Genomic DNA, 25,348 nt, shown 5'->3' with positions numbered 1-25,348 from the left:
ACACTGATGTGGCCTCTGATCATACAGATGTGGCCTCTGATCATACTGATGTGGCCTCTGATCATACTGATGTGGCCTCTCATCATACACATGTGGCCTCTGATCATACACATGTGGCTTCTGATCATACTGATGTGGCCTCTGATCATACACATGTGGCCTCTGATCATACTGATGTGGCCTCTGATCATACAGATGAGCCCACTGATCATACTGATGTGGCCTCTGATCATACACATGTGGCCTCTGATCATACTGATGTGGCCTCTGATCATACTTATGTGGCCTCTGATCATACTGATGTGACCTCTGATCATACAGATGTACCCTCTGGTCATACTGTCGTGGCCTCTGATCATACTGATGTGGCCTCTGATCATACAGATGTGGCCTCTGATCATACTGATGTGGCCTCTGATCATACAGATGTACCCTCTGATCATACTGATGTGGCCTCTGATCATATATATGTGGCCTCTGATCATACTGATGTGGCCTCTGATCATATATATGTGGCCTCTGATCATACTGATGTGGCCTCTGATCATACTGATGTGGTCTCTGATCATACAGATGTGGCCTCTGATCATACTGATGTGGCCTCTGATCATACAGATGTACCCTCTGATCATATTGACGTGGCCTCTGATCATATATATGTGGCCTCTGATCATACTGATGTGGCCTCTGATCATACTGATGTGGCCTCTGATCATACACATGCGTCCTCTGATCATACCGATGTGGCCTCTGATCATACTGATGTGGCCTCTGATCATACACATGTGGCCTCAGATCATACTGATGTGGCCTCTGATCATACACATGTGGCCTCTGATCATAATGATGTGGCCTCTGATCATACAGATGTGGCCTCTGATCATACACATGTGGCCTCTGATCATACTGATGTGGCCTCTGATCATACACATGTGGCCTCTGATCTTACTGATGTGGCCACTGATCATACAGATGTGGCCTCTGATCATACTGATGTGGCCTCTGATCATACAGATGTGGCCTCTGATCATACTGATATGGGCTCTGATCATACACATGCGGCCTCTGATCATACTGATGTGGCCTCTGATCATACTGATGTGGCCGCTGATCATACAGATGTGGCCTCTGATAATACACATGTGGACTCTGATCATACACATGTGGCCTCTGATCATACTGATGTGGCCTCTGATCATACACATGTGGCCTCTGATCATACTGATGTGGCCTCTGATCATACAGATGTGGCCTCTGATCATACACATGTGGCCTCTAATCATACTGATGTGGCCTCTGATCATACACATGTGGCCACTGATCATACTGATGTGGCCTCTGATCATACACATGTGGCCTCTGATCATACTGATGTGGCCTCTGATCATACACATGTGGCCTCTGATCTTACTGATGTGGCCTCTGATCATACACATGTGGCCTCTGATCATACTGTTGTGGCCTCTCATCATACTGATATGGCCTCTGATCATGCACATGTGGCCTCTGATCATACTGATGTGGCCTCTGATCATACACATGTGGCCGCTGATCATACTGATGTGGCCTCTGATCATACACATGTGGCCTCTAATCATACACATGTGGCCTCTGATCATACTGATGTGGCCACTGATCATACAGATGTACCCTCTGATCATACTGACATGGCCTCTGATCATACTGATGTGGCCTCTGATCATACACATGTGGCCTCTGATCATACTGATGTGGCCTCTGATCATACTAATGTGGCCTCTGATCATACTGATGTGGCCTCTGATCATACTGATGTGGCCTCTGATCATACTGATGTGGCCTCTGATCATACAGATGTACCCTCTGATCATACTGACGTGGCCTCTGATCATACTGGTGTGGCCTCTGATCATACTGATGTGGCCTCTGATCATACACATGTGGCCTCTGATCATACTGATGTGGCCTCTAATCATACTGATGTGACCTCTGATCATACACATGTGGCCTCTGATCATACTGATGTGGCCTCTGATCATACTGATGTGGCCTCTGATCTTGCTAATCTGGCCTCTGATCATACTGATGTGGCCTCTGGTCATACAGATGTGGCCTCTGATCATACAGATTTGGCCTCTAATCATACACATGTGGCCTCTGATCATACTGATGTGGCCTCTGATCATACTGATGTGGCCTCTGATCTTACTGATGTGGCCTCTGATCATACTGATGTTGCCTCTGATCATACTGATGTGGCCTCTGATCATACACATGTGGCCTCTGATCATACTGATGTGGCCTCTGATCATACACATGTGGCCTCTGATCATACACATGTGGCCTCTGATCATACTGATGTGGCCTCTGATCATACTGATGTGGCCTCTGATCATACTGATGTGGCCTCTAATCATACACATGTGGCCTCTGATCATACTGATGTGGCCTCTGATCATACACATGTGGCCTCTGATCATACTGATGTGGCCTCTGATCATACAGATGTGGCCTCGGATCATACTGATGTGGCCTCTGATCACACTGATGTGGCCTCTGATCATACTGATGTGGCCTCTGATCATAGTGATGTGGCCTCTGATCATACAGATGTGGCCTCTGATCATACTGATGTGGCCTCTGATCAAACTGATGTGGCCTCTGATCATACAGATGTGGCCTCTGATCATAGTGATGTGGCCTCTGATCATACAGATGTGGCCTCTGATCATAGTGATGTGGCCTCTGATCATACTGATGTGGCCTCTGATCATACAGATGTACCCTCTGATCATACAGATGTGGCCTCTGATCATACAGATGTGGCCTCTGATCATACACATGTGGCCTCTGATCACACTGATGTGGCCTCTGATCATACACATGTGGCCTCTGATCATACTGATGTGGCCTCTGATCATACAGATGTGGCCTCTGATCATACTGATGTGGCCTCTGATCACACTGATGTGGCCTCTGATCATACTGATGTGGCCTCTGATCATACTGATGTGGCCTCTGATTATACAGATGTACCCTCTGATCATACTGACGTGGCCTCTGATCATACTGATGTGGCCACTGATCATACTGATGTGGCCTATGATCATACTGATGTGGCCTCGGATCATACAGATGTGGCCTCTGATCATACTGATGTGGCATCTGATCACACTGATGTGGCCTCTGATCATACTGATGTGGCCTCTGATCATACTGATGTGGCCTCTGATCATACTGACGTGGCCTCTGATCATACTGATGTGGCCTCTGATCATACTGATGTGGCCTCTGATCATACAGATGTGGCCTCTGATCATACACATGTGGCCTCTGATCACACTGATGTGGCCTCTGATCACACTGATGTGGCCTCTGATCATACTGATGTGGCCTCTGATCATACACATGTGGTCTCTGATCATACAGATGTGGCCTCTGATCATACAGATGTGGCCTCTAATCATACACATGTGGCCTCTGATCATACTGATGTGGCCTCTGATCATACTGATGTGGCCTCTGATCGTACTGATGTGGCCTCTGATCATTCTGATGTTGCCTCTGATCACACTGATGTGGCCTCTGATCATACACATGTGGCCTCTGATCATACTGATGTGGCCTCTGATCATACACATGTGGCCTCTGATCATACTGATGTGGCCTCTGATCATAAACATGTGGTCTCTGATCATACAGATGTGGCCTCTGATCATACAGATGTGGCCTCTAATCATACACATGTGGCCTCTGATCATACTGATGTGGCCTCTGATCATACTGATGTGGCCTCTGATCGTAATGATGTGGCCTCTGATCATTCTGATGTTGCCTCTGATCATACTGTTGTGGCCTCTGATCAAACTGATGTGGCCTCTGATCATTCTGATGTTGCCTCTGATGATACAGATGTGGCCTCTGATCATACTGTTGTGGCCTCTGATCAAACTGATGTGGCCTCTGATCATACAGATGTGGCCTCTGATCATAGTGATGTGGCCTCTGATCATACAGATGTACACTCTGATCATACATTTGTGGCCTCTGATCATACAGATGTACCCTCTGATCATACAGATGTGGCCTCTGATCATACAGATGTGGCCTCTGATCATAGTGATGTGGCCTCTGATCATACAGATGTACAATCTGATCATACATTTGTGGCCTCTGATCATACAGATGTACCCTCTGATCATACAGATGTGGCCTCTGATCATACAGATGTGGCCTCTGATCATAGTGATGTGGCCTCTGATCATACAGATGTGGCCTCTGATCATACAGATGTACCTTCTGATCATACTGATGTGGCCTCTGATCATGCAGATGTGGCCTCTGATCATACTGTTGTGGCCTCTGATCAACCTGATGTGGCCTCTGATCATACAGATGTGGCCTCTGATCATAGTGATGTGGCCTCTGATCATACAGATGTACACTCTGATCATACATTTGTGGCCTCTGATCATACAGATGTACCCTCTGATCATACAGATGTGGCCTCTGATCATACAGATGTGGCCTCTGATCATACTGATGTGGCATCTGATCATACTGATGTGGCCTCTGATCATACACATGTGGCCTCTGATCATACAGATGTGGCCTCTGATCATACAGATGTGGCCTCTGATCATACTGATGTGGCCTCTGATCATACTGATGTGGCCTCTCATCATACACATGTGGCCTCTGATCATACCGATGTGGCCTCTGATCATACAGATGTGGCCTCTGATCTTACACATGTGGTCTCTGATCATACTGATGTGGCCTCTGATCATACACATGTGGCCTCTGATCATACTGATGTAGCCTCTGATCATACCCATGTGGCCTCTGATCATGCTTATGTGGCCTCTGATCATACTTATATGGCCTCTGATCATACTTATGTGGCCTCTGATCATACTGATGTGGCCTCTGATCATACACATGTGGCCTCTGATCATACTGATGTGGCCTCTGATCATACACATGTGGCCACTGATCATAATGATGTGGCCTCTGATCATACACATGTGACCTCTGATCATACACATGTGGCCTCTGATCATACGGATGTGGCCTCTGATCATACAGATGTGGCCTCTGTTCACACTGATGTGGCCTCTGATCATACTGATGTGGCCTCTGATCATACAGATGTGGCCTCTGATCATACACATGTGGCCTCTGATCATACACATGTGGCCTCTGATCATACACATGTGGCCTCTGATCATACTGATGTGGCCTCTGATCATACAGATGTGGCCTCTGATCATACTGATGTGGCCTCTGATCATACTGATGTGGCCTCTGATCATACACATGTGGCCTCTGATCATACTGATGTGGCCTCTGATCATACTGATGTGGCCTCTGATCATACACATGTGGCCTCTGATCATACACATGTGGCCTCTGATCATACTGATGTGGCCTCTGATCATACACATGTGGCCTCTGATCATACTGATGTGGCCTCTGATCATACAGATGAGGCCCCTGATCATACTGATGTGGCCTCTGATCATACACATGTGGCCTCTGATCATACTGATGTGGCCTCTGATCATATGTATGTGGCCTCTGATCATACTGATGTGGCCTCTGATCATACAGATGTACACTCTGATCATACTGTCGTGGCCTCTGATCATACTGATGTGGCCTCTGATCATACAGATGTGGCCTCTGATCATACTCATGTGGCGTCTGATCTTAAAGATGTACCCTCTGATCATACTGATATGGCCTCTGATCATATTGACATGGCCTCTGATCATATATATGTGGCCTCTGATCATACTGATGTGGCCTCTGATCATACTGATGTGGCCTCTGATCATACACATGCATCCTCTGATCATACCGCTGTGGCCTCTGATCATACTGATGTGGCCTCTGATCATACACATGTGGCTTCTGATCATACTGATGTGGCCTCTGATCATACACATGTGGCCTCTGATCATACTGATGTGGCCTCTGATCATACGCATGTGGCCTCTGATCACAAACATGTGGCCTCTGATCATACTGATGTGGCCTCTGATCATACACATGTGGCCTCTGATCATACTGATGTGGCCTCTGATCATACACATGTGGCTTCTGATCATACTGATGTGGCCTCTGATCATACAGATGTGGCCTCTGATCATACACATGTGGCCTCTGATCATACTGATGTGTCCTCTGATCATACACATGTGTCCTCTGATCATACACATGTGGCCTCTGATCATACTGATGTGGCCTCTGATCATACAGATGTGGCCTCTGATCATACTGATGTGGCCTCTGATCATACACATGTGGCCTCTGATCTTACTGATGTGGCCTCTTATCATACACATGTGGCCTCTGATCATACTGTTGTGGCCTCTCATCATACTGATGTGGCCTCTGATCATACACATGTGGCCTCTGATCAAACTGATGTGGCCTCTGATCATACACATGTGGCCTCTGATCATACTGATGTGGCCTCTGATCATACACATGTGGCCTCTTATCATACTGATGTGGCCTTTGATCATACACATGTGGCCTCTGATCATACACATGTGGCCTCTGATCATACTGATGTGGCCTCTGATCATACACATGTGGCCTCTGATCATACTGATGTGGCCTCTGATCATACAGATGTGGCCTCTGATCATACACATGTGGCCTCTGATCATACTGATGTGGCCTCTGATCATACACATGTGGCCTCTGATCATACACATGTGGCCTCTGATCATACTGATGTGGCCTCTGATCATACAGATGTGGCCTCTGATCATACTGATGTGTTATCTGATCATACACATGTGGCCTCTGATCTTACTGATGTGGCCTCTGATCATACACATGTGGCCTCTGATCATACTGTTGTGGCCTCTCAACATACTGATGTGGCCTCTGATCATACACTTGTGGCCTCTGATCATACTGATGTGGCCTCTGATCATACACATGTGGCCTCTGATCATACAGATGTGGCATCTGATCATACACATGTGGCCTCTGATCATACTGATGTGGCCTCTGATCATACACATGTGGCCTCTGATCATACACATGTGGCCTCTGATCATACTGATGTGGCCTCTGATCATACACATGTGGCCTCTGATCATACTGATGTGGCCTCTGATCATACACATGTGGCCTCTGATCTTACTGATGTGGCCTCTGATCATACACATGTGGCCTCTGATCATACTGTTGTGGCCTCTCATCATACTGATGTGGCCTCTGATCATACACATGTAGCCTCTGATCATACTGATGTGACCTCTGATCATACATATGTGGCCTCTGATCATACTGATGTGGCCTCTGATCATACACATGTGGCCTCTGATCATACTGATGTGGCCTCTGATCATACACATGTGGCGTCTTATCATGCACATGTGGCCTCTGATCATACTGATGTGGCCTCTGATCATACTGATGTGGCATCTGATCATACTGATGTGGCCTCTAATCATACACATGTGGCCTCTGATCATACTGATGTGGCCTCTGATCACACACATTTGGCCTCTGATCATACAGATGTGGCCTCTTATCATACAGATGTGGCCTCTGATCATACTAATGTGGCCTCTGATCACGCTGATGTGGCCTCTGATCATACAGATGTGGCCTCTGATCATACAGATGTACCCTCTGATCATACTGACGTGGCCTCTGATCATACTGATGTGGCCTCTGATCATACTGATGTGGCCTCTGATCATACACATGTGGTCTCTGATCATACAGATGTGGCCTCTCATCATACTGATGTGGCCTCTGATCATACACATGTGGTCTCTGATCAAACTGATGTGGCCTCTGATCATACACATGTGGCCTCTGATCATACTGATGTGGCCTCTGATCATACACATGTGGCCTCTTATCATACTGATGTGGCCTTTGATCATACACATGTGGCCTCTGATCATACACATGTGGCCTCTGATCATACTGATGTGGCCTCTGATCATACACATGTGGCCTCTGATCATACTGATGTGGCCTCTGATCATACAGATGTGGCCTCTGATCATACACATGTGGCCTCTGATCATACTGATGTGGCCTCTGATCATACACATGTGGCATCTGATCATACACATGTGGCCTCTGATCATACTGATGTGGCCTCTGATCATACAGATGTGGCCTCTGATCATACTGATGTGGCATCTGATCATACACATGTGGCCTCTGATCTTACTGATGTGGCCTCTGATCATACACATGTGGCCTCTGGTCATACTGTTGTGGCCTCTCATCATACTGATGTGGCCTCTGATCATACACATGTGGCCTCTGATCGTAATGATGTGGCCTCTGATCATTCTGATGTTGCCTCTGATCATACTGTTGTGGCCTCTGATCAAACTGATGTGGCCTCTGATCATTCTGATGTTGCCTCTGATCATACAGATGTGGCCTCTGATCATACTGTTGTGGCCTCTGATCAAACTGATGTGGCCTCTGATCATACAGATGTGGCCTCTGATCATAGTGATGTGGCCTCTGATCATACAGATGTACACTCTGATCATACATTTGTGGCCTCTGATCATACAGATGTACCCTCTGATCATACAGATGTGGCCTCTGATCATACAGATGTGGCCTCTGATCATACTGATGTGGCATCTGATCATACTGATGTGGCCTCTGATCATACACATGTGGCCTCTGATCATACAGATGTACAATCTGATCATACATTTGTGGCCTCTGATCATACAGATGTACCCTCTGATCATACAGATGTGGCCTCTGATCATACAGATGTGGCCTCTGATCATAGTGATGTGGCCTCTGATCATACAGATGTGGCCTCTGATCATACAGATGTACCTTCTGATCATACTGATGTGGCCTCTGATCATGCAGATGTGGCCTCTGATCATACTGTTGTGGCCTCTGATCAAACTGATGTGGCCTCTGATCATACAGATGTGGCCTCTGATCATAGTGATGTGGCCTCTGATCATACAGATGTACACTCTGATCATACATTTGTGGCCTCTGATCATACAGATGTACCCTCTGATCATACAGATGTGGCCTCTGATCATACAGATGTGGCCTCTGATCATACTGATGTGGCATCTGATCATACTGATGTGGCCTCTGATCATACACATGTGGCCTCTGATCATACTGATGTGGCCTCTGATCATACAGATGTGGCCTCTGATCATACTGATGTGGCCTCTGATCATACTGATGTGGCCTCTCATCATACACATGTGGCCTCTGATCATACCGATGTGGCCTCTGATCATACAGATGTGGCCTCTGATCTTACACATGTGGTCTCTGATCATACTGATGTGGCCTCTGATCATACACATGTGGCCTCTGATCATACTGATGTAGCCTCTGATCATACCCATGTGGCCTCTGATCATGCTTATGTGGCCTCTGATCATACTTATGTGGCCTCTGATCATACTTATGTGGCCTCTGATCATACTGATGTGGCCTCTGATCATACACATGTGGCCTCTGATCATACTGATGTGGCCTCTGATCATACACATGTGGCCACTGATCATAATGATGTGGCCTCTGATCATACACATGTGACCTCTGATCATACACATGTGGCCTCTGATCATACGGATGTGGCCTCTGATCATACAGATGTGGCCTCTGTTCACACTGATGTGGCCTCTGATCATACTGATGTGGCCTCTGATCATACTGATGTGGCCTCTGATCATACACATGTGGCCTCTGATCATACACATGTGGCCTCTGATCATACTAATGTGGCCTATGATCATACTGATGTGGCCTCTGATCATACACATGTGGCCTCTGATCATACTGATGTGGCCTCTGATCATACAGATGTGGCCTCTGATCATACTGATGTGGCCTCTGATCATACTGATGTGGCCTCTGATCATACACATGTGGCCTCTGATCATACTGATGTGGCCTCTGATCATACTGATGTGGCCTCTGATCATACACATGTGGCCTCTGATCATACACATGTGGCCTCTGATCATACTGATGTGGCCTCTGATCATACACATGTGGCCTCTGATCATACTGATGTGGCCTCTGATCATACAGATGAGGCCCCTGATCATACTGATGTGGCCTCTGATCATACACATGTGGCCTCTGATCATACTGATGTGGCCTCTGATCATATGTATGTGGCCTCTGATCATACTGATGTGGCCTCTGATCATACAGATGTACACTCTGATCATACTGTCGTGGCCTCTGATCATACTGATGTGGCCTCTGATCATACAGATGTGGCCTCTGATCATACTCATGTGGCGTCTGATCTTAAAGATGTACCCTCTGATCATACTGATATGGCCTCTGATCATATTGACATGGCCTCTGATCATATATATGTGGCCTCTGATCATACTGATGTGGCCTCTGATCATACTGATGTGGCCTCTGATCATACACATGCATCCTCTGATCATACCGCTGTGGCCTCTGATCATACTGATGTGGCCTCTGATCATACACATGTGGCTTCTGATCATACTGATGTGGCCTCTGATCATACACATGTGGCCTCTGATCATACTGATGTGGCCTCTGATCATACGCATGTGGCCTCTGATCACAAACATGTGGCCTCTGATCATACTGATGTGGCCTCTGATCATACACATGTGGCCTCTGATCATACTGATGTGGCCTCTGATCATACACATGTGGCTTCTGATCATACTGATGTGGCCTCTGATCATACAGATGTGGCCTCTGATCATACACATGTGGCCTCTGATCATACTGATGTGTCCTCTGATCATACACATGTGGCCTCTGATCATACACATGTGGCCTCTGATCATACTGATGTGGCCTCTGATCATACAGATGTGGCCTCTGATCATACTGATGTGGCCTCTGATCATACACATGTGGCCTCTGATCTTACTGATGTGGCCTCTTATCATACACATGTGGCCTCTGATCATACTGTTGTGGCCTCTCATCATACTGATGTGGCCTCTGATCATACACATGTGGCCTCTGATCAAACTGATGTGGCCTCTGATCATACACATGTGGCCTCTGATCATACTGATGTGGCCTCTGATCATACACATGTGGCCTCTTATCATACTGATGTGGCCTTTGATCATACACATGTGGCCTCTGATCATACACATGTGGCCTCTGATCATACTGATGTGGCCTCTGATCATACACATGTGGCCTCTGATCATACTGATGTGGCCTCTGATCATACAGATGTGGCCTCTGATCATACACATGTGGCCTCTGATCATACTGATGTGGCCTCTGATCATACACATGTGGCCTCTGATCATACACATGTGGCCTCTGATCATACTGATGTGGCCTCTGATCATACAGATGTGGCCTCTGATCATACTGATGTGTTATCTGATCATACACATGTGGCCTCTGATCTTACTGATGTGGCCTCTGATCATACACATGTGGCCTCTGATCATACTGTTGTGGCCTCTCAACATACTGATGTGGCCTCTGATCATACACATGTCGCCTCTGATCATACTGATGTGGCCTCTGACCATACACATGTGGCCTCTGATCATACTGATGTGGCCTCTGATCATACACTTGTGGCCTCTGATCATACTGATGTGGCCTCTGATCATACACATGTGGCCTCTGATCATACAGATGTGGCCTCTGATCATACTGATGTGGCTTCTGATCATACAGATGTGGCATCTGATCATACACATGTGGCCTCTGATCATACTGATGTGGCCTCTGATCATACACATGTGGCCTCTGATCATACACATGTGGCCTCTGATCATACTGATGTGGCCTCTGATCATACACATGTGGCCTCTGATCATACTGATGTGGCCTCTGATCATACACATGTGGCCTCTGATCTTACTGATGTGGCCTCTGATCATACACATGTGGCCTCTGATCATACTGTTGTGGCCTCTCATCATACTGATGTGGCCTCTGATCACACACATGTAGCCTCTGATCATACTGATGTGACCTCTGATCATACATATGTGGCCTCTGATCATACTGATGTGGCCTCTGATCATACACATGTGGCCTCTGATCATACTGATGTGGCCTCTGATCATACACATGTGGCGTCTTATCATGCACATGTGGCCTCTGATCATACTGATGTGGCCTCTGATCATACTGATGTGGCATCTGATCATACTGATGTGGCCTCTAATCATACACATGTGGCCTCTGATCATACTGATGTGGCCTCTGATCACACACATTTGGCCTCTGATCATACAGATGTGGCCTCTTATCATACAGATGTGGCCTCTGATCATACTGACGTGGCCTCTGATCACGCTGATGTGGCCTCTGATCATACTGATGTGGCCTCTGATCATACAGATGTACCCTCTGATCATACTGACGTGGCCTCTGATCATACTGATGTGGCCTCTGATCATACTGATGTGGCCTCTGATCATACACATGTGGTCTCTGATCATACAGATGTGGCCTCTCATCATACTGATGTGGCCTCTGATCATACACATGTGGTCTCTGATCAAACTGATGTGGCCTCTGATCATACACATGTGGCCTCTGATCATACTGATGTGGCCTCTGATCATACACATGTGGCCTCTTATCATACTGATGTGGCCTTTGATCATACACATGTGGCCTCTGATCATACACATGTGGCCTCTGATCATACTGATGTGGCCTCTGATCATACACATGTGGCCTCTGATCATACTGATGTGGCCTCTGATCATACAGATGTGGCCTCTGATCATACACATGTGGCCTCTGATCATACTGATGTGGCCTCTGATCATACACATGTGGCATGTGATCATACACATGTGGCCTCTGATCATACTGATGTGGCCTCTGATCATACAGATGTGGCCTCTGATCATACTGATGTGGCATCTGATCATACACATGTGGCCTCTGATCTTACTGATGTGGCCTCTGATCATACACATGTGGCCTCTGGTCATACTGTTGTGGCCTCTCATCATACTGATGTGGCCTCTGATCATACACATGTGGCCTCTGATCATACTGATGTGGCCTCTGATCATACACATGTGGCCTCTGATCATACTGATGTGGCCTCTGATCAATCACATGTGGCCTCTGATCATACTGTTGTGGCCTCTGATCATACACATGTGGCCTCTGATCATACAGATGTACCCTCTGATCATACTGTTTTGTCCTCTGATCATACTGATGTGGCCTCTGATCATACTGATGTGGCCTCTGATCATACACATGTGGCCTCTGATCATACTGATGTGGCCTCTGATCATACTGATGTGGCCTCTGATCATACACATGTGGCCTCTGATTATACTGATGTGGCCTCTGATCATACTGATGTGGCCTCTGATCATACACATGTGGCCTCTGATCACACACATGTGGCCTCTGATCATACTGATGTGGCCTCTGATCATACACATGTGGCCTCTGATCATACTGATGTGGCCTCTTATAATACACATGTGGCCTCTGATCATACACATGTGGCCTCTGATCATACTGATGTGGCCTCTGATCATACACATGTGGCCTCTGATCATACTGATGTGGCCTCTGATCATACAGATGTGGCCTCTGATCATACACATGTGGCCTCTGATCATACTGATGTGGCCTCTGATCATACACATGTGGCCTCTGATCATACACATGTGGCCTCTGATCATACTGATGTGGCCTCTGATCATACAGATGTGGCCTCTGATCATACTGATGTGGCCTCTGATCATACACATGTGGCCTCTGATCATACTGATGTGGCCTCTGATCATAAACATGTGGCCTCTGATCATACTGATGTGGCCTCTGATCATACACATGTGGCCTCTGATCATACTGATGTGGCCTCTGATCATACACATGTGGCCTCTGATCATACTGATGTGGCCTCTGATTATACTGATGTGGCCTCTGATCATACTGATGTGGCATCTGATCATACTGATGTGACCTCTAATCATACACATGTGGCCTCTGATCATACTGATGTGGCCTCTGATCATACACATGTGGCCTCTGATCATACTCATGTGGCCTCTGATCATACATATGTGGCCTCTGATCATACTGATGTGGCCTCTGATCATACAGATGTGGCATCTGATCATACACATGTGGCCTCTGATCATACTGATGTGGCCTCTGATCATACACATGTGGCCTCTGATCATACACATGTGGCCTCTGATCATACTGATGTGTCCTCTGATCATACTGATGTGGCCTCTGATCATACAGATGTGGCATCTGATCATACACATGTGGCCTCTGATCATACTGATGTGGCCTCTGATCATACACATGTGGCCTCTGATCATACACATGTGGCCTCTGATCATACTGATGTGGCCTCTGATCATACACATGTGGCCTCTGATCATACACATGTGGCCTCTGAACATACTGATGTGGCCTCTGATCATACACATGTGGCCTCTGATCTTACTGATGTGGCCTCTGATCATACACATGTGGCCTCTGATCATACTGTTGTGGCCTCTCATCATACTGATGTGGCCTCTGATCATACACATGTGGCCTCTGATCATACTGATGTGGCCTCTGATCATACTGATGTGGCATCTGATCATACTGATGTGGCCTCTAATCATACACATGTGGCCTCTGATCATACTGATGTGGCCTCTGATCATACACATGTGGCCTCTGATCATACTGATGTGGCCTCTGATCATACTGATGTGGCCTCTGATCATACAGATGTGGCCTCTGATCATACTGATGTGGCCTCTGATCACACTGATGTGGCCTCTGATCATACTGATGTGGCCTCTGATCATACTGATGTGGCCTCTGATCATACAGATGTACCCTCTGATCATACTGACGTGGCCTCTGATCATACTGATGTGGCCTCTGATCATACTGATGTGGCCTCTGATCATACACATGTGGTCTCTGATCATACAGATGTGGCCTCTGATCATACTGATGTGACCTCTGATCATACACATGTGGCCTCTGATCATACGGATGTGGACTCTGATTATACAGATGTGGCCTCTGATCATACTGATGTGGCCTCTGATCATACTGATGTGGCCTCTGATCATACTGATGTGGCCTCTGATCATACACATGTGGCCACTGATCATACACATGTGGCCTCTGATCATACTGATGTGGCCTCTGATCATACACATGTGGCCTCTGATCATACTGATGTGGCCTCTGATCATACAGATGTGGCCTCTGATCATACTGATGTGGCCTCTGATCAAACTGATGTGGCCTCTGATCATACAGATGTGGCCTCTGATCATACTGATGTGGCCTCTGATCATACAGATGTACCCTCTGATCATACTGATGTGGCCTCTGATCATACAGATGTGGCCTCTGATCATACTGATGTGGCCTCTGATCATACAGATGTGGCCTCTGATCATACAGATGTGGCCTCTGATCATACACATGTGGCCTCTAATCATACACATGTGGCCTCTGATCATACTGATGTGGCCTCTGATCATACACATGTGGTCTCTGATCATACAGATGTGGCCTCTGTTCATACAGATGTGGCCTCTAATCATACACATGTGGCCTCTGATCATACTGATGTGGCCTCTGATCATACTGATGTGGCCTCTCATCGTACTGATGTGGCCTCTGATCATACTGATGTTGCATCTGATCATACTGATGTGCCCTCTGATCATACACATGTGGCCTCTGATCATACTGATGTGGCCTCTGATCATACACATGTGGCATCTGATCATACACATGTGGCCTCTGATCATACCGATGTGGCCTCTGATCATACTGATGTGGCCTCTGATCATACTGATGTGGCCTCTAATCATACACATGTGGCCTCTGATCATACTGATGTGACCTCTGATCATATTGATGTGGCCTCTGATCATACACATGTGGCATCTGATCATACACATGTGGCCTCTGATCATACTGATGTTGCATCTGATCATACTGATGTGCCCTCTGATCATACACATGTGGCCTCTGATCATACTGATGTGGCCTCTGATCATACACATGTGCCATCTGATCATACACATGTGGCCTCTGATCATACCGATGTGGCCTCTGATCATACTGATGTGGCCTCTGATCATACTGATGTGGCCTCTAATCATACACATGTGGCCTCTGATCATACTGATGTGACCTCTGATCATACTGATGTGGCCTCTGATCATACTGATGTGGCCTCTGATCATACTGATGTGGCCTCTGATCATAAAGATGTACCCTCTGATCATACTGACGTGGCCACTGATCATACTGATGTGGCCTCTGATCATACTGATGTGGCCTCTGATCATACTAATCTGGCCTCTGATCATACTGATGTGGCCTCTGATCATACAGATGTGGCCTCTGATCATACAGATGTGGCCTCTAATCATACACATGTGGCCTCTGATCATACTGATGTGGCCTCTGATCATACTGATGTGGCCTCTGATCTTACTGATGTGGCCTCTGATCATACTGATGTTGCCTCTGATCATACTGATGTGGCCTCTGATCATACACATGTGGCCTCTGATCATACTGATGTGGCCTCTGATCATACACATGTGGCCTCTGATCATACACATGTGGCCTCTGATCATACTGATGTGGCCTCTGATCATACTGATGTGGCCTCTGATCATACTGATGTGGCCTCTAATCATACACATGTGGCCTCTGATCATACTGATGTGGCCTCTGATCATACACATGTGGCCTCTGATCATACTGATGTGGCCTCTGATCATACAGATGTGGCCTCTGATCATACTGATGTGGCCTCTGATCACACTGATGTGGCCTCTGATCATACTGATGTGGCCTCTGATCATACTGATGTGGCCTCTGATTATACAGATGTACCCTCTGATCATACTGATGTGGCCTCTGATCATACTGATGTGGCCTCTGATCATACTGATGTGGCCTATGATCATACTGATGTGGTCTCTGATCATACAGATGTGGCATCTGATCACACTGATGTGGCCTCTGATCATACTGATGTGTCCTCTGATCATACTGATGTGGCCTCTGATCATACTGACGTGGACTCTGATCATACTGATGTGGCCTCTGATCATACTGATGTGGCCTCTGATCATACAGATGTGGCCTCTGATCATACTGATGTGGCATCTGATCACACTGATGTGGCCTCTGATCATACTGATGTGTCCTCTGATCATACTGATGTGGCCTCTGATCATACTGACGTGGACTCTGATCATACTGATGTGGCCTCTGATCATACTGATGTGGCCTCTGATCAAACAGATGTGGCCTCTGATCATACACATGTGGCCTCTGATCACACTGATGTGGCCTCTGATCACACTGATGTGGCCTCTGATCATACACATGTGGCCTCTGATCATACTGATGTGGCCTCTGATCATACACATGTGGTCTCTGATCATATAGATGTGGCCTCTGATCATACAGATGTGGCCTCTAATCATACACATGTGGCCACTGATCATACTGATGTGGCCTCTGATCATACTGATGTGGCCTCTGATCATACTGATGTGGCCTCTGATCATTCTGATGTTGCCTCTGATCATACTGATGTGGCCTCTGATCATACACATGTGGCCTCTGATCATACTGATGTGGCCTCTGATCATACACATGTGGCCTCTGATCATACTGATGTGGCCTCTGATCATGCAGATGTGGCCTCTGATCATACTGATGTGGCCTCTGATCAAACTGATGTGGCCTCTAATCATACAGATGTGGCCTCTGATCATAGTGATGTGGCCTCTGATCATACACATGTGGCCTCTGATCATACTGATGTGGCCTCTGATCATACTGATGTGGCCTCTGATCATACTGATGTGGCCTCTGATCATACTGATGTGGCCTCTGATCATACTGATGTGGCCTCTGATCATACACATGTGGCCTCTGATCATACTGATGTGGCCTCTCATCAAACACATGTGGCCTCTGATCATACCGATGTGGCCTCTGATCATACAGATGTGGCCTCTGATCATACTGATGTGGCCTCTGATCATACTGATGTGGCCTCTCATCAAACACATGTGGCCTCTGATCATACCGATGTGGCCTCTGATCATACAGATGTGGCCTCTGATCATACACATGTGGCCTCTGATCATACTGATGTGGCCTCTGATCATACACATGTGGCCTCTGATCATATTGATGTGGCCTCTGATCATGCAGATGTGGCCTCTGATCATACTGATGTGGCCTCTGATCATGCAGATGTGGCCTCTGATCATACTGATGTGGCCTCTGATCAAACTGATGTGGCCTCTAATCATACAGCTGTGGCCTCTGATCATAGTGATGTGGCCTCTGATCATACACATGTGGCCTCTGATCATACTGATGTGGCCTCTGATCATACTGATGTGGCCTCTGATCATACTGATGTGGCCTCTGATCATACTGATGTGGCCTCTGATCATACACATGTGGCCTCTGATCATACTGATGTGTCCTCTCATCAAACACATGTGGCCTCTGATCATACCGATGTGGCCTCTGATCATACAGATGTGGCCTCTGATCATACTGATGTGGCCTCTGATCATACTGATGTGGCCTCTCATCAAACACATGTGGCCTCTGATCATACTGATGTGGCCTCTGATCATACTGATGTGGCCTCTGATCATACACATGTGGCCTCTGATCATACTGATGTGGCCTCTGATCATACACATGTGGCCACTGATCATAATGATGTGGCCTCTGATCATACACATGTGGCCTCTGATGATACACATCTGGCCTCTGATCATACTGATGTGGCTTCTGATCATACTGATGTGGCCTCTGATCATACACATGTGGCTTCTGATCATACTGATGTGGCCTCTGATCATACTGATGTGGCCTCTGATCATACACATGTGGCCTCTGATCATACTGATGTGACCTCTGATCATACACATGTGGCCTCTGATCATACGGATGTGGCCTCTGATCATACAGATGTGGCCTCTGATCACACTGATGTGGCCTCTGATCATACTGATGTGGCCTCTGATCATACTGATGTGGCCTCTGATCATACACATGTGGCCTCTGATCATACACATGTGGCCTCTGATCATACTAATGTGGCCTATGATCATACTGATGTGGCCTCTGATCATACACATGTGGCCTCTGATCATACTGATGTGGCCTCTGATCATACACATGTGGCCTCAGATCATACTGATGTGGCCTCTGATCATACTGATGTGGCCTCTGATCATACACATGTGGCCTCTGATCATACTGATGTGGCCTCTGATCATACTGATGTGGCCTCTGATCATAATGATGTGGCCTCTGATCATACACATGTGGCCTCTGATCATACTGATGTGGCCTCTGATCATACACATGTGGCCTCTGATCATACTGATGTGGCCTCTGATCATACAGATGAGGCCCCTGATCATACTGATGTGGCCTCTGATCATACACATGTGGCCTCTGATCATACTGATGTGGCCTCTGATCATATGTATGTGGCCTCTGATCATACTGATGTGGCCTCTGATCATACTGTCGTGGCCTCTGATCATACTGATGTGGCCTCTGATCATATATATGTGGCCTCTGATCATACTGATGTGGCCTCTGATCATACTGATGTGGCCTCTGATCATACACATGCATCCTCTGATCATACCGCTGTGGCCTCTGATCATACTGATGTGGCCTCTGATCATACACATGTGGCCTCTGATCATATTGATGTGGCCTCTGATCATACACATGTGGCCTCTGATCATACTGATGTGGCCTCTGATCATACACATATGGCCTTTGATCACACACATGTGGCCTCTGATCATACTGATGTGGCCTCTGATCATACACATGTGGCCTCTGATCATACTGATGTGGCCTCTGATCATACACATGTGGCCACTGATCATAATGATGTGGCCTCTGATCATACACATGTGGCCTCTGTTGATACACATCTGGCCTCTGATCATACTGATGTGGCTTCTGATCATACTGATGTGGCCTCTGATCATACACATGTGGCTTCTGATCATACTGATGTGGCCTCTGATCATACTGATGTGGCCTCTGATCATACACATGTGGCCTCTGATCATACTGATGTGACCTCTGATCATACACATGTGGCCTCTGATCATACGGATGTGGCCTCTGATCATACAGATGTGGCCTCTGATCACACTGATGTGGCCTCTGATCATACTGATGTGGCCTCTGATCATACTGATGTGGCCTCTGATCATACACATGTGGCCTCTGATCATACACATGTGGCCTCTGATCATACTAATGTGGCCTATGATCATACTGATGTGGCCTCTGATCATACACATGTGGCCTCTGATCATACTGATGTGGCCTCTGATCATACACATGTGGCCTCAGATCATACTGATGTGGCCTCTGATCATACTGATGTGGCCTCTGATCATACACATGTGGCCTCTGATCATACTGATGTGGCCTCTGATCATACTGATGTGGCCTCTGATCATAATGATGTGGCCTCTGATCATACACATGTGGCCTCTGATCATACTGATGTGGCCTCTGATCATACACATGTGGCCTCTGATCATACTGATGTGGCCTCTGATCATACAGATGAGGCCCCTGATCATACTGATGTGGCCTCTGATCATACACATGTGGCCTCTGATCATACTGATGTGGCCTCTGATCATATGTATGTGGCCTCTGATCATACTGATGTGGCCTCTGATCATACAGATGTACCCTCTGATCATACTGTCGTGGCCTCTGATCATACTGATGTGGCCTCTGATCATATATATGTGGCCTCTGATCATACTGATGTGGCCTCTGATCATACTGATGTGGCCTCTGATCATACACATGCATCCTCTGATCATACCGCTGTGGCCTCTGATCATACTGATGTGGCCTCTGATCATACACATGTGGCCTCTGATCATATTGATGTGGCCTCTGATCATACACATGTGGCCTCTGATCATACTGATGTGGCCTCTGATCATACACATATGGCCTTTGATCACACACATGTGGCCTCTGATCATACTGATGTGGCCTCTGATCATACACATGTGGCCTCTGATCATACTGATGTGGCCTCTGATCATACACATGTGGCCTCTGATCATACTGATGTGGCCTCTGATCATACACATGTGGCCTCTGATCATACTGATGTGGCCTCTGATCATACACATGTGGCTTCTGATCATACTGATGTGGCCTCTGATCATACAGATGTGGCCTCTGATCATACACATGTGGCCTCTGATCATACTGATGTGGCCTCTGATCATACACATGTGGCCTCTGATCATACACATGTGGCCTCTGATCATACTGATGTGGCCTCTGATCATACAGATGTGGCCTCTGATCATACTGATGTGGCCTCTGATCATACACATGTGGCCTCTGATCTTACTGATGTGGCCTCTGATCATACACATGTGGCCTCTGATCATACTGTTGTGGCCTCTCATCATACTGGTGTGGCCTCTGATCATACACATGTGGCCTCTGATCATACTGATGTGGCCTCTGATCATACACATGTGGCCTCTGATCATACTGATGTGGCCTCTGATCATACTGATGTGGCCTCTGATCATACTGATGTGGCCTCTGATCGTACTGATGTGGCCTCTGATCATTCTGATGTTGCCTCTGATCATACTGATGTGGCCTCTGATCATACACATGTGGCCTCTGATCATACTGATGTGGCCTCTGATCATACACATGTGGCCTCTGATCATACTGATGTGGCCTCTGATCATGCAGATGTGGCCTCTGATCATACTGATGTGGCCTCTGATCAAACTGATGTGGCCTCTAATCATACACATGTGGCCTCTTATCATACTGATGTGGCCTCTGATCATACACATGTGGCCTCTGATCATACACATGTGGCCTCTGATCATACTGATGTGGCCTCTGATCATACAAATGTGGCCTCTGATCATACTGATGTGGCCTCTGATCATACAGATGTGGCCTCTGATCATACACATGTGGCCTCTGATCATACTGATGTGGCCTCTGATCATACACATGTGGCCTCTGATCATACACATGTGGCCTCTGATCATACTGATGTGGCCTCTGATCATACAGATGTGGCCTCTGATCATACTGATGTGGACTCTGATCATACACATGTGGCCTCTGATCTTACTGATGTGGCCTCTGATCATATACATGTGGCCTCTGATCATACTGTTGTGGCCTCTCATCATACTGATGTGGCCTCTGATCATACACATGTGGCAACTGATCATACTGATGTGGCCTCTGATCATACACATGTGGCCTCTGATCATACTGATGTGGCCTCTGATCATACACATGTGGCCTCTGATCATACTGATGTGGCCTCTGATCATACACATGTGGCCTCTGATCATACAGATGTACCCTCTGATCATACACATGTGGCCTCTGATCATATTGACGTGGCCTCTGATCATATACATGTGGCCTCTGATCATACTGATGTGTCCTCTGATCATACTGATGTGGCCTCTGATCATACACATGCGTCCTCTGATCATACCGATGTGGCCTCTGATCATGCTGATGTGGCCTCTGATCATACACATGTGGCCTCTGATCATACTGATGTGGCCTCTGATCATACTGATGTGGCCTCTGATCATACACATGTGGCCTCTGATCACACACATGTGGCCTCTGATCATACTGATGTGGCCTCTGATCATACACATGTGGCCTCTGATCATACTGATGTGGCCTCTGATAATACACATGTGGCCTCTGATCATACACATGTGGCCTCTGATCATACTGATGTGGCCTCTGATCATACACATGTGGCCTCAGATCATACTGATGTGGCCTCTGATCATACACATGTGGCCTCTGATCATACACATGTGGCCTCTGATCATACTGATGTGGCCTATGATCATACTGATGTGGCCTCTGATCATACTAATGTGGCCTCTGATCATACACATGTGGCCTCTGATCTTACTGATGTGGCCTCTGATCATACATATGTGGCCTCTGATCATACTGTTGTGGCCTCTCATCATACTGATGTGGCCTCTGATCATACACATGTGGCCTCTGATCATACTGATGTGGCCTCTGATCATAAACATGTGGCCTCTGATCATACTGATGTGGCCTCTGATCATACACATGTGGCCTCTGATCATACTGATGTGGCCTCTGATCATACACATGTGGCCTCTGATCATACACATGTGGCCTCTGATCATACTGATGTGGCCTCTGATCATACTGATGTGGCATCTGATCATACTGATGTGACCTCTAATCATACACATGTGGCCTCTGATCATACTGATGTGGCCTCTGATCATACACATGTGGCCTCTGATCATATTGATGTGGCCTCTGATAATACACATGTGGCCTCTGATCATACACATGTGACCTCTGATCATACTGATGTGGCCTCTGATCATACACATGTGGCCTCTGATCATACTGATGTGGCCTCTGATCATACAGATGTGGCATCTGATCATACACATGTGGCCTCTGATCATACTGATGTGGCCTCTGATCATACACATGTGGCCTCTGATCATACACATGTGGCCTCTGATCATACTGATGTGGCCTCTGATCATACACATGTGGCCTCTGATCATACTGATGTGGCCTCTGATCATACACATGTGGCCTCTCATCTTACTGATGTGGCCTCTGATCATACACATGTGGCCTCTGATCATACTGTTGTGGCCTCTCATCATACTGATGTGGCCTCTGATCATACACATGTGGCCTCTGATCATACTGATGTGACCTCTGATCATACACATGTGGCCTCTGATCATACTGATGTGGCCTCTGATCATACACATGTGGCCTCTGATCATACTGATGTGGCCTCTGATCATACACATGTGGCCTCTGATCATACACATGTGGCCTCTGATCATACTGATGTGGCCTCTGATCATACTGATGTGGCCTCTGATCATACACATGTGGCCTCTGATCATACTGATGTGGCCTCTGATCATACAGATGTGGCCTCTGATCATACTGATGTGGCCTCTGATCAAACTGATGTGGCCTCTGATCATACAGATGTACCCTCTGATCATACTGATGTGGCCTCTGATCATACAGATGTGGCCTCTGATCATACTGATGTGGCCTCTGATCATACTGATGTGGAATCTGATCATACAGATGTGGCCTCTGATCATACTGATGTGTCCTCTGATCATACACATGTGGCCTCTAATCATACACATGTGGCCTCTGATCATACTGATGTGGCCTCTGATCATACACATGTGGTCTCTGATCATACAGATGTGGCCTCTCTTCATACAGATGTGGCCTCTAATCATACACATGTGGCCTCTGATCATACTGATGTGGCCGCTGATCATACTGATGTGGCCTCTGATCGTACTGATGTGGCCTCTGATCATACTGATGTTGCCTCTGATCATACTGATGTGGCCTCTGATCATACACATGTGGCCTCTGATCATACTGATGTGGCCTCTGATCATACACATGTGGCCTCTGATCATACACATGTGGCCTCTGATCATACTGATGTGGCCTCTGATCATACAGATGTGGCCTCTGATCATACTGATGTGGCCTCTGATCATACTGATGTGGCCTCTGATCATACAGATGTGGCCTCTGATCATACTGATGTGGCCTCTGATCATACTGATGTGGCATCTGATCATACAGATGTGGCCTCTGATCATACAGATGTGGCCTCTGCTCATACACATGTGGTCTCTGATCATACAGATGTGGCCTCTGTTCATACAGATGTGGCCTCTAATCATACACATGTGGCCTCTGATCATACTGATGTGGCCTCTGATCATACTGATGTGGCTTCTGATCGTACTGATGTGGCCTCTGATCATACTGATGTTGCCTCTGATCATACTGATGTGGCCTCTGATCATACACATGTGGCCTCTGATCATACTGATGTGGCCTCTAATCATACACATGTGGCCTCTGATCATACATATGTGGCCTCTGATCATACTGATGTGGCCTCAGATCATACTGATGTGGCCTCTGATCATACTGATGTGGTCTCTGATCATACAGATGTGGCCTCTGTTCATACAGATGTGGCCTCTAATCATACACATGTGGCCTCTGATCATACTGATGTGGCCTCTGATCATACTGATGTGGCTTCTGATCGTACTGATGTGGCCTCTGATCATACTGATGTTGCCTCTGATCATACTGATGTGGCCTCTGATCATACACATGTGGCCTCTGATCATACACATGTGGCCTCTGATCATACTGATGTGGCCTCTGATCA

Source organism: Phyllobates terribilis, unplaced genomic scaffold, assembly GCF_046119375.1.
Source record: "Phyllobates terribilis strain yellow unplaced genomic scaffold, ASM4611937v1 Scaffold_4__5_contigs__length_816908805, whole genome shotgun sequence".
Taxonomy (NCBI): Eukaryota; Metazoa; Chordata; class Amphibia; order Anura; family Dendrobatidae; genus Phyllobates; species Phyllobates terribilis.
Note: the sequence above shows the minus strand (reverse complement) of the source record.